Source organism: Tachypleus tridentatus, chromosome 6 (genome assembly GCF_004210375.1).
Source record: "Tachypleus tridentatus isolate NWPU-2018 chromosome 6, ASM421037v1, whole genome shotgun sequence".
Lineage (NCBI taxonomy): Eukaryota > Metazoa > Arthropoda > Merostomata > Xiphosura > Limulidae > Tachypleus > Tachypleus tridentatus.
In genome coordinates this window covers 114,589,261-114,609,420 of record NC_134830.1, presented here as the reverse complement: position 1 = coordinate 114,609,420, position 20,160 = coordinate 114,589,261, and the positions used below count along the sequence as shown (strand labels likewise).

Here is a 20,160-nt window from a genome sequence, read left to right as displayed (position 1 = left end):
AATGATGTGTTTCCTGCAGAATGTTTATAGTAGATGTCAGATGACATCCATATATTATATTTTGTTATGAAATTACAGATAAATTGATGCCAACAACAAAAAGTTATTTCAAACAGAGAATGTGTAATAAATAACATTTTAAGTATGTTTCAGTTTGTTTAAGTTGTCATAACAAGAAGGCCGGATTTCTGGAAATATAAAGGCAGCATTAACCTAAGTAAATGAAAACAATTATCTTTCAGTTTCATTTTGGTTTTGAAATGGTTCCTACTTATTCCACCAAGAAATCCTGTTGTCCTATATAAATGTTTATTTTAGTGGTGGGCTTTGAACTAGAAATTATTTCCACATCTAGGAGTCAAAATCTTTATTGTTCCAGACAAACATGCATATAAATTCAATATAATAGATATTATGTCTTCAAGCTTAACTTTAAAACCATATTTTTAGCTGGGACAAAAGTATATTTAAACCTACACTGTAAAAAGGCTATCAATACTTGCAGTATATCATCGGCATTTCAAGTGATGACAGACAAATAGTTTGATTAGAAAATAAAATTTACATGTTAAATGTCAAAAATTACTAAACTTTACATTCCAACTGTTAATAATAAGCAGTTATAGTAAAGATGCTATATATGAAAATCACAGATTACTTAATTAATGTTTCTTTCATACATCTAGTGGTAGTAGTAGCGTGAACACAAGGTAGTGCAACAAATAAAAATGTGTGTTTATTTTGAATCAACAACTGCTTTCTATAACATATTAAAAATACTCATCAAACATTTTCTCCAAGTGTTGCTAACATTCTTATTACACGCATACTGTATCATTACAATTATTAACATCTTGATTTTTTTATAATACATATGTGTGAAGCTTAGTGGTCCAGTGGTGAAGTCTGATGTCACTGATTAACTTTGTGCTTAAAAAAGAAGAAAGGCAAGATTTGGTGTCATTGATTTCTTGTATGTTTGTATAGGTCAGAGTTTTACCATATTATGAAAACTTGATCAGAATATAGAAAAATGGGTATTTGTGATAAAATAGATTTAAGTTAGACATACTTACATCTATGATGTAATATCAATCCTTTTCCTTCCAAGAGGCATTAAAAGTGGCCTATCAGAAGTCACTTACTGGTACAGTTATTTTTTTCTTGTTTCTGTTATTTATTTTGACTGTACAGAAACAAACTGGTGGAAATGTTTTTATGCTCATTAAGAATTACTGATTATACCCAGTGGTTTGAATATAAATCACAGAGAATAGATTCTAACTAAGCTAATGCCTTTATATACCATTCAACTTACTTTTGGAGCTACAAAATTTCCAGTTAAATGTTTAAAATAGTCATAAAGGTAAATATAATATATTGTATATAAGCTTACAGCTAAAATAAAATTTGCATTTCTGCTTTTCTATACAATACAAAGAGCTAGAACCTACAAAGTGGTCTTAGTTACCAACTTTACAAGTTACATAAACTAGGGAGTCACAATACAAGTAAATAATGACTGTCATTTATGATAAATTGAATATGCTACTGACAGTAATGGTGTCAACACCACGATTGAGCATTACTGTCTACTTGATGCATATAGAGAACTAGTACTTGTTTGGAAAACACATGAAGTAGAGAAAGCAAAGTTTACATTTTTTTAAAAAAGTTATGTATTGATCACATGTATAGCATATGATTTTTAGAAGGGTTGCATTTATTCCTACAAATAAATCTTCCATACATTTTAATTAGATATTGTGAAAGCAAATGGATTCCAGTATGTTTAGAAAGAAAAAACTAAAACAGGAGGATATGCAAGTCTGTTGTTCAGCAGTAAGTTTCAAGGCTTTTAATGATAAAAATTGGGCTTTGGTTCCTATGGTTGACACAGCACAGATAGTCCATTGTTAAGCTGTATCTTCAACAAAACCAAACCAAATAAACTAATGTACTTCTCATAACTTCCAGTATGGCACTTGCTTCCTGTCACAAGCTTAGTTGTTCTTGTTCATTGCTACCCTCTGTATGCAAACTTTTCTTCATGTATGCCACAAGCCTTCTGTGGCACTGAAAATCCAACCTGTGTCTCATGCAAATGATTTTGCATCACTTCCTTACCAATAGGAGCATAACATGGTTGGCTCTCAAATCATGCCTATCTTTCACATGTTCAATATCCTTACCCCTACAACTTCTTGCTATGTCCTTCTTACATACACTTCACTCTGAGACTCCACAGAAATCCTGAAGGTTTTTGAAGATTATCTTGTCTTTCTTTCTTCTGCTTTAGCCCTCATCTCATCCTCAGCTTGACATCAGTCCACCAACATTTCACCTTAACATATATTTTAGCCCACTTGTTTTTGCCATTGCCTCATATCCTTCCAATTTCCAATTCTTCCCACCCTTTGGTTTCTCCATTCCCAGTTTCCTTCTTTTCTTGAGACTCTGTGATCTACCCGTGTCTGTCAGAAACAGGTTGAGTGTTACTTATGCAGTGAACAATCATGCCTGTTTCCCATATTTCAAGAGATTTTTATTCCTGCCTGTTTCATTATCTCCAAGAAAACCAGGGTTTGGGAGCCAGTAATCGATTTGTGTTGCTTCAACTACTTCATTTCACTATATCAGTTCATCATGGAGTTTTTTCTTACCCTAAAGGAGGCATTTTCTCGTGAGTCATAGATAAAATCTAGGTATGTCTCTAGAGTTTATTACATATACAACTATCACCTGTCATGTTCTTATCATTGGGCTCCCCAGTGGCACAGTGGTATGTCTGTGGACTTACAGACTAAAAACTGGGTTTCAATACCCGTGGTGGGCAGAGCACACATAGCCTATTGTGTACCTTTGTGCTTAATTCTAAACAAACAAACAAAATTATCTTTGGTTTGCTCATTTTGAAGTGGTATATTAATTTTGGTATCTTCCTTTTAGACTTGCCTTGGTACCTTACATGTTTTGTGAGATTGTTCAGGCTTTTGCAACATATTTCCATGCTCTGGAGCTGTGATTTAATTATGGCATGGATGGCTGGCTTATGTTGACTCATTTGTAACAGGAATTGGCCAATAATACTAACCAGCTACTTTCTGTGGTGGCTGAAATTGGAGAAGTCTCTTCTCAAACTCACCCAATATGTTGTCCATTTGAACACCAATATCAGTTGAGTACTATTTTTTCCTTTATGATTTGTATTATGAAATGTACTTAGTGGGCACCTCATGGAGGATGGAGCCTTGATTGAGATCTTTTCACCTCTAGTTATATTTCTCCTTTCATACAAGTTGATCTGTAGTGGTGTCTGGACTAAGCCCATATGACAGCTGGTGTGCCACTTGGATTGTCTTTTGTGCATTAACCAGATATCTCCCATGAAGTGGGCATTACATTCTTTTGTTTTGTTGAATCTTTACTATCAGTGGGGTTTCCCCAGATTAATAACTTTTCTATGCACCTCAACACTAAATTACCTCTATTTTGGTCACCTGTACCTCATGTACTGTCTCTTGGCCACCTCAGTGTCGGTTTTCAAGATTGAATCAACTGCTCCACCATTCGTTGTCCACTTCTTTCTCCTTTCTTTGTCAACCCCAATCAAATGTTCTACTTCCCAACCTTCACATTTTGCTTTTTTACTGTTTTTCTGCTGTTGGTATACTACTAGGGGATTTCCCATTGACAAGCCTAACATGGCTCATGCAGTGGTCATTCTTCACCTAGCTGTTTGATTGTGGATTTTTGGTCTCCTAGCTTTCTGAATATTGGATAGTCACTTTTTATATATCTTTAATTTTTGGATATTGTACAATTTATGTTTCCCCTGCTTTTACCCTGCTTATGCATTTCTTCCATATACTTCTCAGTGCAGATAGCCCTCTCATAGCTTTGCGTGAAATTCAAAAACAAACAAACCAGATACTTCTCCCTACCTGGCATTCTACCCTTCAGAATTGAGTCATTTATGTAGTTCAACATTAATATGATTTATCTTTATTTGAACCACTTTCTTGTGTTCTTTACATCTTTCTTGTGAAATGTGTTTCTTTCCCAGCCTGGGAATGTTGAAAGTTGGATTTTGTTGTCATTGATATCTCACTTACGTTTCATCACCTTATCTTCTCCTCTATCTGGATTGTACATTTCTCTTAAAGACCTTTACAGCTCAGGATGGCTGTTCACCATTTCAGTTATTTTCCTTCCTACCCTTGGTATGGACTCCTATATGTGGTAAGGTGACCTCCTAGAGAAGGTTCTGTTCTTTCAGTTTATCTTCTCTGGAACCTAAAGATGCACCCACATGTTTGCCGTGTGTGGAGACCTGTGAAAGGGGGGGGAAGAGGATCCTGGAAGTTGAGGGGTCCAACACTAACACACCACTTTGGCCTTAAATTCTTGTAGACAGGCAGCTTTGGAGTTGCCTCTAGGGTCAATTAGCTGGTCACTTGGGCTAGGGTCAACCAAGTACCAGTGTTAGATGTTCTCAATGGGTGTTGTAGACATTGTGTCTGATGCTGGTGTTTGGGTATAGTGTTCACAAAACCCTGGCATTGCTACAGTGTCCTTGTTTGGCATTGTAGTACACCCCCTCATAGGGTGAGTAGAGTCAGTGGGCACTGAAATATTCTTTCTTTTTTATGGATATCCCAACTCAAAATACAAATAATATAATAAAAACAGACAATAGGTAAACGACCATGCTGTGAAGATTTTGAACAGCAGTCTAACTTCTACAACAAATTATATGCAAATCTTTATGGCAAATGTCTTCTTTTTTAATTCAGAATGGATTAGAGGGACTTGCTGGCTCTCCTAAGTCAGACAAAAAAGCTACATTCTAGGGACATCTTGGTGGAAACATCAACTCCAAAACACAGTGAACTCCTATTGAATTTAAAGGCCATTGGGAATATACCCATTGAGATTACTCCCCTGCTACATTGAATTCGTCACGAGAAGTTATTGTCGAGAAGAATTTGAAGAACATCCCTAAGTCAGAGATCCTCACTGGTTTCTCTACCCAAGGAGTTTCTGCAGTGAGGCTTATCTCCACTTGCAATGATGAAGTTTTGCTGCTGATCAATGTTCTAATTTTGGTGTTCACAACACTACGCTAACCTACCACCATCAAGGCAGGTTATCTAATGTGCAAGGTATGTCCATATTTCCGAACCCTCTCAGATGTTTTCAATGTCAGCAGTTCACTCACTTGAAAACATCATGTGGTTCCTTGACATGTGATCATTTTGGTAGCAAGGATGATGATGCATACAAGTGCAAAATGGACTTTCATTGTGTAAATTGTAGTGGCTCTCACTCTTCTTACTTTCGTTCTTGTCGATTTTCAAATGATGTGAATAATCTTTTGCCCTTTGTGTTTAAGAGCTATGATAAGTCAATGTAAATATCTATGTCTGTACCCACCGTTCCTTCCAGTGGTTTCCTGGATTCACTTCCTTTGGCTCTATCATCTGGCATTTCCTCCAGTCCATCTTCTTTGATCCTGAGATATAGTCACTGGAATCTTCATCCACCAACAGAGATCTGCCCACTCGACCCAGACAGGATCCATGAAGTTTGATACACCTTCTAATAAAGTGAAATAATGTGGTCAAAAACAGAAGGGCTCTCCACCTAGTTTTCCTTCACGTAAGTAAAAATGACCACTTTGATACAGTGGAACTTTTAAGGTATGCATTCTAATTTCAATGACATCAAAGCACTGATTGGTTTTTATCATCCTGTTTGTCTTTCCTTACAGGAAACATTTCTGAAACCCACTGATACAGCAATTCTTTGGCAGTTTTCTTCATACAGAAATGACATGTTATGTTATGGATGAGTATATGGAGGCGTGGCACTGCTGGTCAATCAGCATGTGTTTACCCTGTCTTTGCCACTTGACACACCTTTGTAGGCCATAGCAATCCATGTTTCCTTGGGTCATACCATCACTGTTTCTTCTTTCTACCTGACTCCTGGAGAGACCTATGATCAATCAGGCCTTGATGCTCTCATTGAACAGTTGCTATCTCCCTTTTTAATCCTGGGGGACTTAAATGAACATAATCATCTCTGGGGAGGTGCTGATATTGATGTGAGGGGTCGCTCCATAGAGCATATGCTCTCAGATTACAACCTTTCTCTCTTCAACACTGATTCTTATACCTTTTTCATGCACTTAGTCAATCTTTTACTACAACTGATCTCTCAGTTTGCTCTCCTTTACTATTCTACCACTTTTTATGGAGGGTTGAGAGTAACCTTTGGGGCAGTGATCATTTTCCTATCATTTTAAGAGAGGCTGGCTGCGGTTGATGCCATCTGATCTATGTGCCCCAGTGGAAACTAGACCAAGCCAACTGGCCCTCTTTTGCTGCTTTCATGGAACTAGATCACACTGTCGTCTGTAAGGCATTGATAGGTAACTACATTGCAGCGGTGACTGACTATATTATCCAGGCAGCTGCTCAATGTATTCTTGAAACTCAACATGTATCCCACAGTACCCTCGTCTGTGGTGAAATCCTGCCTGCCACATGGGACAGAAGGCTCAAAATGGGCCTGGTACACCCTTTGTAAGTATCCCACAATTTAAAACCAATTGCTTTTCAGCAAGCCTGTGGGCATGCTCGGCAGGTAAGATGTCAAAGCCAGACGGCATCTTTGATTAAATTCACAACCAGCATCTTCTCTACAACCAGTTCCAAAGTCATATGGGACAAGACTGAGAAGGTTAGTGGGCAGTATAATTCTGTCCTCCGTTCGATCTTGCTCTCTGATAGCTGTGAAGTGGTTGATGCCAGAGCATTATTGTTACTTTTGGTGAAAACTTTTGCTGGGTATCCAGCAATTCTGCTTTGTCCTCCACCTTCTTAGCCAACAATAGTGTTCCACTGTGGACTATCTGATTCGACTTGTAACGTCGATCAGAGAAATTTTTCTCAAGTGATGACGTTTTGTGTCAGATACTACAGGGAGGTATGGTACTTTGCAGGATATCCATTTATATGGGTTGCATGGCCATTTGCCCATTTTTATTAAAAAAAATTGATGGGTAGATGATTCCAAGTTCATGTGGATTTGATCTGTTCTTTCCTACAGGAAGTTGGAGATACTCAGGGCTGTGTTTTGAGTGTCACACTTTTGGTATAAAGATTAGTGCTATCTTGGGATAACTCCCTCTTACTGTTGAAAACGGGCTCTATGTCGACGACTTCCACATTTTGTGTCAGTTGTTGAATATGAAGTTCATTGAGCAGAAGCTACAGACTGCCCTAAAGTGTTTTCTGAAATGAATCGCAGCAAATGGTTTTAACTTTTCTCTCTTTGAGACCATTTACATGCACTTTTGCCACCAATGGGATATTTACCTCCACCCTGAACTTTGTGTTGGTAAAGATGTGTTTCCTGTGATCCCTGAGACAAAGTTCTTGATGCTTATCTTTAACCATAAGCCACACATCAAGCAGCTATGAGTCAAGTACCATGGCACTGAACATCCTTTGTGTCGTCTCTTCCACCTCTTGGGGAGCAGTTTAATGTTCTGTGCTAAAGATATAACATGTTCTCATATGATTGAAATTGGATTATGGGTCTCTGGTCAATGGCTCTGCCAGGACCTCGACCTTGAAGATGTTGGAACCTGTTCATCATCAGGGCTTCGGCTCTGTATTGGGGATTTATGCACTTCGCCAGTCCAGAGTTTGTACAGTCTCATGAACCTCTTCTACACCTCTGCTGTTTGCAACTATCTTTACTGTATGGTTCAAAATTTTGATTCGTACCACAGCATCCCACCTGTGGTTGTTTTCTTTCTCAGCAGGCCTTGCTTTTTCAGAATAGGTGATTTGCCATGAACATGTTCCTTTTAACCTTTGTATTCAGGTGCAGTTGAATAAATTGGGTTTGTCCTTGAATGACATTGGTGTATCCACTGGTCAGCCCATCCCACTGTGGCTTATTACTATCCTCAAATGTGACCTTTCTTTGAGTCATCTGAACAAAAAGCAGATAGTCTCAATTGAAAGTATGGTCTTTTATTTGCTGAACATCTTTTAAACCATCCTTTCATTCCCATTTATATGCATAGTTTGAAATCTACTATGGTTTGTTGTAGTTTGGTGGTTATGCACAGAATCCCATTTAAAATATCTGTGTTCACTGCCAAACTCTATGCCAGTTTTCTTGCCTAAGACCACATAGAAGCTGAGGAGTACTCGAATTGTATTATTTATACCAACTCACTTAGTTCTCTACTGTCCTGAAATCGCTTCACGTGAATGTTCATTGATATCCAAAACCGAATGGTCCATTTCTCTTTAATATCTGCTTTAATCCAGTTCTTCTGGATACCAGGCTATGTTGCTATTTGCGGGATTGAACTCGGTGACACTGCAGCTAAGTCTATCTGCTCTGGTGCTATCACTGCTGTGCTTGTATCATGCATTGACTATGTTGCTGTACTGAAGTCTCAATTCTGCGCCAGTTGGCAGTCGATTTGGAGTGAAAAACCTGAAAAAAAGATTTTTCAAATAAAACCCTCTATTGGATTTTGGCCATCTTGTTTCTGTAAGGATTGGAAAGAAGAAGTTGTTCTAACTAGACTATGCATTGGTCACAGTTTTTTAACTCATCATTTTCTTTTATCTGGGACTGATGAACCAATGTGTGGTCTGTGTGACATTCAGGTTACAATAGTCCATATTTTACTGGTATTCTTTCATTACGACTCTCAATGATGACACTATTTTAGACATGTTTTGTCCCAAGGTTTACCATTGATGCTGGGCAGTATCATTGGCGATGGTGACACTCTCTATTTTACAATTTTTTTTAGTTTTTAAGACCCATTTGCCCTTTTAATGCTATTTAAGTTTTTAATTAAAAATTAGACATTATTTTATTTAACATGATTTCTTTTATGAATTTTAATAATTTTCTTTACTTTTAATGTTTTACTGATTGTTTGGCGCAGATAGTCTAGTTGCTTTGCGCCATAAAATGCCAACCAACCATGTTTTTATTTCTATTTTTACCTTCAGTTGGATAGGTATACACTTGTGTTTGATCAGAGCTCTTTGTTCTTATATGTAGCCCATATTGCTTCCTTCTGGTGTCCCATTCACATCTGTTGATCCCATGACAAACCTCCTGTTATCAATATCTTTCTCATTATATCGTTACCAATTGAGCTGTCTATTCTTTCATACTTTCTTCCTCCTTGCTTATGTTCGAGTTGTTCTTCTATCAACTAAAACACTTCACTTTTCCTCGCTTTTTGTCTTTGTCATCCAGTAGAGGGTATTCTACAATCCATTCCCAGTATATTCATTTCTCTTTATCTCCATCATATTTCCATTTTATCTTTGTCAAGGTTTTTGTCTACTACCTGAGGACATGCTTCAGACTTCAGTTTTATTTTAACTGGTATGTTCTTATTTATACTTTTTTCTTTTCTGGAACATGATCTACTTTTTATAAAACGGATCCTGCTCTGTAGAGCCTTAAGTGGTACTCTTTAATTCTGAATTTTCACTGTATTACCATGTGAACTCATGCTTTTTCTTCTCGAGCTTTACATGCTCCCCATAGAGATGGGATGTTACACAAGGTCACTTGAATAATCTTGTCATATTTGCTTCATAAACATGCTCATCTCAGACCACACCACCTATGGACTGCAAAGGTAAAACAGAGGGTTATTGCTCATCAGACCTGTCATGCCTTAAGGTTTTGGATTAGTGAACCAATCACCATAAGTTATCATATCAGTTTGAGTTGTCTATCGTCCTCTTCCAAATACTCTATCTGTGTGTGGATTGCAGCAGGTGTAAATTGGTTGTTTAAAGGTTATCTTTTGACTATCACTTGTTCTCTTGTTACATGTATGTTATTGCTTTTGGAAGTTGGGGAAGTTGATTCCATGTCATACACATCATTTAGATACCAGATGTCAAATCTCAGGTTAACAGATCAAAGGTAATTCTCATATCATATTCAGGAATCAGTGTGATCTTAATCTCCTATTCTTGAGTTTGAGGTGAAGGTAGTGTGATCCTTATCCTGTCAGTATCCTGGGAAGAAGGTTTTGGATGCACTTGATATACTGAATACAGTCTGATGAGCCATAACCTCTCTACACATTGGGGTGCATCCTTTGTTTATCTAAGTTTTTTCAGTATGGGATTGAGTTAGTATGTTTATATGGTTAGTATCACTTTCCCACCACATTCTCACCCACTCAGATGTGGTCCTCTCATTTTCACTTTTATATCTCACACCTTCCAAATGTACACCTAGCTCAAAAGTGGTGTAGTTCCCATCCTCTGATGTTCAGATCTGATTCTGTAATTTCCAGGAGTATGCATTAGATGCTTTTGGAAATACTTCTGTTATGCTCTTGCACCAGTCCCTCCTCCTCATCAGTGTGGGATTCTAGCTAGTCTTAAGAAAAGAGGTAAGTACTGTATCGAAAGTTACAGTTTTCCTATCCTGAAAATGCACTTGCAAAAGGTACTTAATTCCTGCCACACTCCACACTCTTCCTCACCACCTTTCTCTAGTGCTGACGTTTTCTGCCAAACTTCTAAGTGACAGTTCATCACGTGGGCATCTTATGCTTCTGTTAGTTAAGAAGTGACACATGATGATTTCCATGAGAGATACGTTGCAATCTTCCAATTCTTATAGAGGGGGAGCAGAAGGCTTGTAGCAGTAGCATGTGTAAAGAAAACGTTTGCGTGTAGAAAGCAGCACTGAACAAGAGTAGCTATTCTTGTGAGGAAGGTAAGTACTTATAGGAAATACATTTTTTAGTATAGGAAAATTATAACTTTGGGAATGCTTAAGTAATAGTTTAATATCAATAACCTTTGTAGGAATTAACATATGAGCGTGAAATTGTATTCAAATAATATTGCGATACTAGCTGGAGAACCTGTCTTTTGGATGGTAGTTATATAAATTTTTGATTGATGAAAGGTTATCTTATAACATGCTTCTCTTATGTTATAGTAAAAATAATGCAAAAACATCCAAAAACTGGAAAACACAAGATGTGAAACTGCAGCTTTTCATACATTTCCATATAGACTCAGCAAATGTTCATGTGAAGTTTGTAGATCCATCAGCACAGAGCGAAGTAGTGATAAAAGAGACGAAAATTCCAATAAAATCCATAAAATGCAAAAGTAAAAAATTATGAATATCTCTTTACGGACCTATTGATCCTCTGTACTTAATTTGGTGAAGAGTCATCCATGGAACAAAGCAGTGGTAAAAAAAAGCGAATGTAAACCTGCAAATTCAAATGCCAAAAATTTGTATTTCCCCTATAGACCCTGCAAACTTGCGTGCCAAATTTGGTGAAGATCCATCAATAGGGGGTTAAATTGAGGTAAACAGAAACGCCCATAATAAACCACAAATTGAAAATTAAAAAAATGTATCTTTCATGGGCTCAATGAACCTCCATACGAAATTTGGTGAAGATCCATCTACTGTGGTAAAAGAAATTTAAAAAATGCAAAAAACGTACATAATAACAACCACAGAATGCAAAACTTAAAATCTGTATGTACCCACACGTGAACGTATTGTATCTTCATACAAGTTTTGGTAAAGATGCATCCACACCCTGTGACGTAGTTACATGAACATATAACACAGTACTTTTATATTAATATGGATGATATACTTATGAAATAATATTTGTAAGTCTTAGCTTTAATATATAGGTAACATTTAGTGCTTAATTACATTTGAAACTTAATGTCATTATAAAATGGAGTGTGTACAGGACAGGAACTTTTGAAGTTTAAAAGTTGAATGGACTTTATAGTTAAATATTTATTGTAATTAACAGTATCAGTTATTTTTATGTTGCAAATACCGATATAGACATTATAGGTAAGCATCAACATTTTAATTTTGCCCTTAAATTGTACTCAGTTGTTTGCGGCTAAAGCTTAGCCTCAGATAACTCCTTGGATAATTATTTAGACTGAATGGGACTGTATTATTAGGTTGACAATCTCAGTTACTTATATATTTTGTTTATGGATATATTGTATGAATATTTTAAATAATATAGTAAAAATGATAAAATTCAAAATCACAATTTCCAGTTTTTTAGTTTCCTTAAAGAACATTGTTTGAAAGCTATATGGGTGCTGACAAGAAAGAGAATAAATCCAAAATATTAAAAAGTTGATCATTTGTTTGTAATGTCTTATATTCACTGAATTTTAATTAAGGAAAATTATTTTTTTGGGAAATGGAGGTCAAAGGAGCTGAGGACCTGGAGTTGCTCTTGTTATTAAGGTATATTCAGAAAATAAGTAAGGAATACACTTTTACTTCATTAATTAATATGAAAGTTGATTTCCACTATTGTCTTGAAAGCTTGACAGTAGTTGTATAATAAATTGTTTTTTTTATGTTGTTTTGTCTTGCCAAAAGCTGTTTCTTCTTAAATATATTAATGTATACTATGGAAAATTTTACACTGCTGAAATGCATTTTAATTAATTCTCTTTATAACTTTTATTTTACTAAATTTTACTGAGTAACTTTTGCTTGCAAACTCTGAAGTATTAGTGAATTTATTCAGCTTCTAACCAATCATTAATCTCACTATAAACTGGGCCTGGCATGGCCAAGCGCGTAAGGCGTGCGACTCGTAGTCCAAGGGTCGCGGGTTCGCGCCCGCATCGCGCTAAACATGCTCGCCCTCCCAGCCGTGGGGGTGTATAATGCTACGGTCAATCCCACTATTCGTAAAAGAAGAGTAGCCCAAGAGTTGGCGGTGGGTGGTGATGACTAGCTGCCTTCCCTCTAGTCTTACACTGCTAAATTAGGGACGGCTAGCACAGATAGCCCTCGAGTAGCTTTGTGCGAAATTCCCAAACAAACAAACACTATAAACTAGTGGAAGCAGAACCTTTCCGCAAAATTAGTGGCATTATTAGTAATATTCATAATTATTCTATCAGTTGAAGTCCAAAAACTAAAAAAGATTAATGACGAATTGAAATACAGTGTAACTTTTTAAAGAGGAAACTTAACAAAAACTAATACTGATCATAACTAAACTAATGACTCGATTCAGCAGAAATTAAGTAATGGAGCTCAGACTTTGTTAGAATTTTATTTAGGTTTTAATTATCTGACGTAAGTGAATTATGACAAAAATATAAATTTGTAATTTTAAGTAACATGATAAAGTTGTTCCTTTTTTTTGTAAAGACATGCCTCTGACTTTTTGTTGTTGTTGGGAAAGGGACTAGACACAAAAATACTTACCCACACCTCTTGGAAAGTGAAAAACATATCTATTCATTTAGCATATGCATCAAAATGTCTTATTGACTTCACAAGTTCACACTGCTTTTGACTTCATCCCCTCCAAAGAAGTATTTCTGTGTATGCCATTGTGTCAGGGCATAAATAGTCGTCAAAAATTATTATTATTCTAGTTCTAGACTGTATCATAGTCAATAGAGTAATGTGCTTTTAAAGTAAAATTATAACAGACTGTATTGTAATAACAGAGTTGAGAAAAATAATTCATCTTGTCAATTGTGTCCTAAAATAACTGAATCAGCCTGTGCGAGCTTTGATAGAAAAAGAGACAATTAATTAAAGCTTTCGTTACACAGCGTGATGAGCATCTGTATGTACATTTTGTTTGTTTTTAATATATTAACTTGAAAATAAATTGTTTGATTTTAGTTGAAATTTATTACCAAAATTCCCAGACGCCTAATGTAATGAATTTGGCCATGTATAATCTGACACTATCTATAAAATGTATATTTTAAACAAAAAATAATTCAAATAATTTTCTTTACACAGACTAAGTGTATCAGTTGTTATAGCAAATTAAGTTTTAAGAGTTTTTGGACATTACATATTTTTTTCAAGTTAGCTAACTGAAGACTGTTGATAAAAGTGAAGAAGTTTTTTTTTGTCATATTTAATAGTAAATATTTTCTTTTACATGCAGATTTATCGTAGTTAAAAATAGTGAAAGACTTATAAATTCTTCTTCTGGAGTGGTGAAATCCTTGAAAATAATAGAAACTGTCAAGTCTTTTATAAACATTCAATTACGAAGATGGTGAAAATATCCACAGTACTATATGGAATGGACTGTTAATGATACTTTTTTCTTCTAATTTCTGTGGTTATTTCAACTTAACATCTTTAGAGATTCGATCTTAAAAGTTTACTTTCATTACTAAGAGTTATTATTGAGCTCTTTTTGGAGGTAAAAATGAACTATATGTCTATAATAGACATTTTATCGAAGTGTATAAATGTCGCTCAAACAACAAAGAAATGCTTTTGAAAATAAACATTTATACAGTTTAACTCATTACTGTTAAATATGTTGCACATTAAAGTAAATACTGTGAATAGTATGATCTACAAATCTATAAAAATAATTTATCTTTTAAGAAATGAAGCTTAACTTCTTAGGCGTGGTTGCATATTATATTTAATTCAAAAAACACGTTAAAAATTGAGTTAATTAGAAAAAATGTGTGTGTATTAAGCATTAAATCTCAGAGGCTTATAAGTACTAAAAACAGGGTTTCAATACTCATGGCTGGCATAGAACAGAATACCCATTATGCAGCTATGTGGTTAACAAAATACAAGAAAGCAAACAATAAATCTGTTTATTTTGTCTCAAATGCTGGTAAACAGGGCCGGCTTAAAGGCAACTGATGCCCTAAGCACAGCCTAAAAATGGTGCCCCCCTCCGCTGCTTAATTGACAAGACATTAAGACTCAATAAGTGCTGAAAGTAAAATAAGAGTTTGAAAATTTATAACCCTCCTTCAATTTTCTTCCAGATCAGTCCCCACAATTATATTAAATAAAACTTTATGTTATTTATTTAACAGATTCGGCATGAATCAAAATCAAGCAGTGATTGAGACCTTTTATTTAGAAATGAGGGAAATCACTTCTTTGATTAACGATAATTAAAAAAAATATTTTTACTCTACATTTGTTTTCACTCTGAGTTAACAATTCTCACTTTGATGTTCACAAATTCACACTTTAACTTAAAACCCTGTAAGGAAATTATTTACTTATACCTTAATATTTATTTAATTTTAAAAGTTTTCTTCTATATTTTTAAGTGCAAAGTCTTTGATTAAGTCCTCAAAACTAATTTGGCGTAACAAATTGCTTCTATACATAGCAGAGACAAGGCACCCAGCCTGTCTTGTTGCATAGTTGTTCTATTGGGATTTTTAATGGGCTTGAGTTCAAAGAATGAACGTTTAGCTGTGCAATTTGTGACTGTGACCATTAATGTTAAAAATATACGCAATGCAATGTCTACGTTTGGAAATGCACACTCAATTTTGTCTTCTGAAATTATTTTATAAAGTTCAGCATGACTGAATCTGGTTTTTACAGTTTTGTTGCACTGAACTTATGGCGCATGAGTGAAACTGCTGAAGCTGAGCAGAGAGATTAGTGTCCAAGTCCTCTGGGTAAGCATCAATTAGCTTTTGGGAACACAGAGTACCTTTCAGTTTCAGCAGATGAAGTGACATCATTTGGCACATCACTAAGGAAAGAAAATTTGTTTGTTATTTCTTTGTAGTTTCTTCTTCTCATCTTAATTTCTAGTTTGTCAACAACTGTATAGATGGTGGTGATACGAAATTTATATCTGACATTCAGATCTACTTCTTGAGCATCTCCGTCATTGAGTACCTTCTTTCTGACACCTTTTAAAGTTTGAGCTGCATTGTAATCAACATCTGGTATTTCCTTTGAAACTGGAAACTGCTTCACATCTTTCAAAGTCATCCCTTAAACTGTATAGTTGGTCAGCTAATGACCCGTACAGATCTGCACGTTTATAATTTCACATCCTCATTTTACAGAACTTAACTTGCTTTATGAAACTTTTGCAAAATCTTATCTCACATGATCAACATAAAAGCAAATTCTAGCTCTTGCATCTTATTTGCAATATTGTCTGCTTCTCTTCTAGTGTCTCATTTTTGTGTCTGGTCTTCAACTAGACATTCTAAAACTTCCAAAATCTTAAAGAAAGACTTCAGAATTGCTGTTGTTGCTATAACATGTGTCTCCCCTCTGGTATCAGAGAGGAATTTTAAAACACTTTCATTTCCAAGATAACCTTTAAGAATTTTCCACGGGCTGATTGAAGCTGAAAATAATCGTATAGAGCAAATGCATTGTAGAGAAAAAATTAACTGCCCCTTGACAGCAGTCAACAGCACTTCGGTCTACCATATTTAGTGAATGGGCTTGCACAGGGCATATATAATGCAAACGTATTTTATTCTAAGATCTTTTGCTGCATCCCCTTATAACACCCAGACATGTTAGCAGCATTGTCGTAAGACTCACTCCTACATTTTGAAAAATTATGTAGGCAAACTTCACGTAAGTACTGCAATAGTTGGTTTGCTATTTCCTCACAGGCTTTTCATTTCCAGAAAGGTTAAAAAGCGTTCAATAGGCTGCCGATCTTTTAAGGGTCACAGGTCTATCAGCACATAAACATGAATTCATAAATACCTTTAAGTTGCTGCACTCTTATTGGCTGAAAACCATTCAAGACTGGCTTCAATCCATTTTAAGAGAATTAGTTTTCAGTCATTGCAAAAGTTGCAGGAAGGGCGTTGCTGTGGTAGCTGTATGCAAGAAGCAATGTCAATGGTAATATGCAAATCCATTGTGAGCCAAAAAGTATTCCAAAACAATTTGTGATCAATAACACATACTGTAGTCGCCTATATACACAGTGATCATTCTGTACTGGTACACATACATGACATATAATCAATTGTAATCTGTACTGCACATTCAGCTAGTAAATACTGGGTTAGGCCTAGGCTAGAGTACCTTAATCCTAATCAAATATCTGAAGAATGAGTTGTAACCTCAACTTTGAGCTCAATTTTACCTGGGGGGCTTTAGATGAGTCAACAAACCATACAACAACAAAATAAGCATATGTCTGAAACTTTATCTGCATGCTTTGTGCGAAGGCAAATTCAAAATGACGACCTTAAATTGGGAATAGTCCACTCAATTTATATGCAAAAACGGCTCGTTTGGGCTGAGAAAACACTTTTACATAGAAGAGCGACAGTATTTAGGCCTAACGTTAATGTCACTCAGTTCTCAGATAACAACACTAACGTTAAGCCTAATATTAATACATTGGAACTGAGGCCACTAACGTTAAGCCTAGTAGTCAGTACTAACCTTACTCAATGAACTTGTTCAATTCATGCACTTTTTCAGACAATCACAAATTGATTTATTTGTCGGTTCTTTGCAGTGTCTTTCAATGACCACAGTGCCACAGTACTGTACTACTACTACTAGTATAGTGTATACACAACAACGTTAAGAATCATATCTATATGTTGATGTCTTACGAAATTTGACCTAAAAGGTAGAATTATCGCATTTAGACTGCTCCGATTAGTCAGTTGTTTTTCCAGCTTTTCAGAAATAGAACACGTACTGATCTGAATTTATAGTCGCAAAATAGTTGAATTAAACCTAAAAGTTTGTTGTCGTTGTCCCTGTGCTTCTGTCTCGGATTGTTCGTTTGTCTCATTAAAACTATCATCAGAGGGCTGGGCCGGGGCATTATGATGTCAGGGTGGGATCAAGGAAGAAGTAAGGAGAATGTAATTGTTATCCCAATTTTTGGGTCTAAAAATGGCATATTTGACAAACTTTTGTTGGCTATTTATGAATGGGGATAAAAATACGGTATCTGGTCTTAATTTTTATCTAAGACTGACCACCCTTGTATTTATCCCCTAAGTAAATCTCAGCTTCAGATCTGTTTATATTATTATTACGTAATCATGAGGGAGTACATACATGCCCAAATACTCTTATCGGTTAGTTACATGTGATCTATGAATGGTGGCATTGCTATAGATGCATTCCTTTCTAAATTTTTTCTTGGTATGATAAATTTCAAAACATGTACTCACAAACAAAGGAGGTTTTTTTACAGCAAGTTCTTTGAAGCCATAAAAATTGCGGCTCAGAAAAGCTTCAGTGAGAAACATACTTATAAAAATATTATAAAACACACCAATAATGCAATACTAACGCAAATAGAACTAAAACAAACAAGACAATAACCCAAATATAATGTAGGAAAACAGAAGGTGAAAGAACATAAAACTAGCCAAGTCTCTGTACACATCTGTCACCATTTCGTTTGACTTATGTTTCTGTGGTATTATGCTCTTATTTTTTTTATAGATGTGACTGAATAAAGTAGTAAAAGGTAAAACAAAACAGTTTTATTGCCTATAATTTCTTATAAATAGCCACAACAGAAGGAATGATTGAGACAATTTTCATATTCAAGGTTAGACGTCATAACATTCGATCATCTTTACGTGAAATTTTATCACCATTTTTTACTGCTTTTATAGTAATATCTCCCAAATCAATGACTTCTTACTTTAGATACATAGTTTCTCGAAACTTTAGTCAGTCACTGATCCAAAGAAAATGTTTTCTTAACAAATCAGAGTGAAGTCGAATTAAGCAGATGAGGACAATTACAAAAAATTGACTAAAGATGATGTGGCGTTGAAAGAGTTAAGGGCATGATAGCTAGGGGGAAAACTCTGTTGTGCCCTAAGCACGTGCTTATTTTGCTTAATGGCTAATCTAGGGCTGATGTAACATAAGATTGTCACCAGAGCTTTTCACTGTAGTGTGAAGACGCGCTAAATTCCAATTTTCACTAATTGTCGTGTTTTTCTGTGCTCAGTTAGTTCTTTTGTTTTGTCTTTATGTCCCATGTGTCCTGTTTGTAAAAGTACAAGCAGAGATAATTTAGTGAATAAATAGAAAATAAAAGTCTAACATTTAACTCCCGCTTGAATGAACTCAGCTTTAAAAAAAATCAACATTGTTTTTATATATTTTTGGGCGATTGGAATAAAGAACTCAAAATTTCATTAAATCTTTGGTTACAGCACAAACATCAGTCAATTAGAACTCAAACATTATATTTTGTATACCTTTGTGTGATTACTTTGGAATTAAAAATATTTCATTTCTCAGATTTATTGCCAGTTAATCATATGTTAGAAGGATTGGCAAATTTGAAAAGTAAATAACAACCATTTTCAAAGCATCCATTCCAGCACTGATACTATGGCAATTTATTGATCTCCAGAGTTTCTGTTCTTTGTCCACGTAAGCATGAAAAACGTTTGCTTCAATTTTTTAATATCCCAATCAAATGCCTTAAGCAAATTATAACTTGCAAGTTTATTCACAGTCTTCAATGTACCCTCTATCCAGGTACTCTGTTTAAGCAACTTCTTTTGATACTTTAATCATTCCCTCAACAAATCATTTGGCATGAATTTCTATTAACATGATTGTTGCGATTTTGAATGTCGTTGGCATATCTATTGTTATCTTTTCATTTACATTTATAAATTACATTAAAAACCCTTACTGATTGGTATGAATTCCCAAGTTATTGTTTCTCTCTTTTGCCTCTACCATCTGGGGTTTGTCAACAGCTGGAGGAGGGGGGTCATTTTCAATCAGAATCATCCATTATATGATCTGTTGTGAAATGGAGACATGTATGGACCAATGGTGTCTCTCCAGAGGGTTCTGAGATGGCATTTGCAAATGACCTGAAAATAACTGGCGAGAATTTGGTTTCACTTTTTCCAGATTCTTTTAATAAAGAATCATTTTCAACAGTTACCTTCAACCCCTTTTCTTCAGTTAATTATTCAACTGTGCAAGTTTTTTTTGGTCTGTCCTACTACAACTGATTATTCTCCTTCCTTGTTAGGAGAAAGGATGGCAAGTGACTACTTGGCTTTTCCTCCTTTTCTGAAGTTGCTATTCACGCTGGGAAATTTGCCAATCTGTTATGTGAAGAGATAGATATGCCTTGTCCCCTGCATTTATCATATCAGCATGCTTCAGGTTATTAACGCCAGCAGAAGGCCTATTTAGATTCTCAAGTATACCCATTTTTAACCTTTGAGAGTCTAGATTGGAATCACTTTAAAACAGGTCAATTTTCTTGGATTCATGTTACTGTCACGACTGTTAAAGTGTTTATTT

General features: G+C 35.5%; 1 protein-coding gene and 1 long non-coding RNA gene across 2 annotated transcripts in view; one reads left to right on the top strand and one right to left on the bottom strand.

Moving 5' to 3' along the window:
• Positions 1–20,160, top strand: part of LOC143253358 (epithelial sodium channel subunit gamma-2-like) — a 91,159-nt gene that overhangs the window by 30,790 nt on the left and 40,209 nt on the right. The window lies entirely within an intron of this gene.
• The window catches only part of LOC143253359 (uncharacterized), a 66,632-nt gene that overhangs the window by 13,847 nt on the left and 32,625 nt on the right, over positions 1–20,160 (bottom strand). The window lies entirely within an intron of this gene.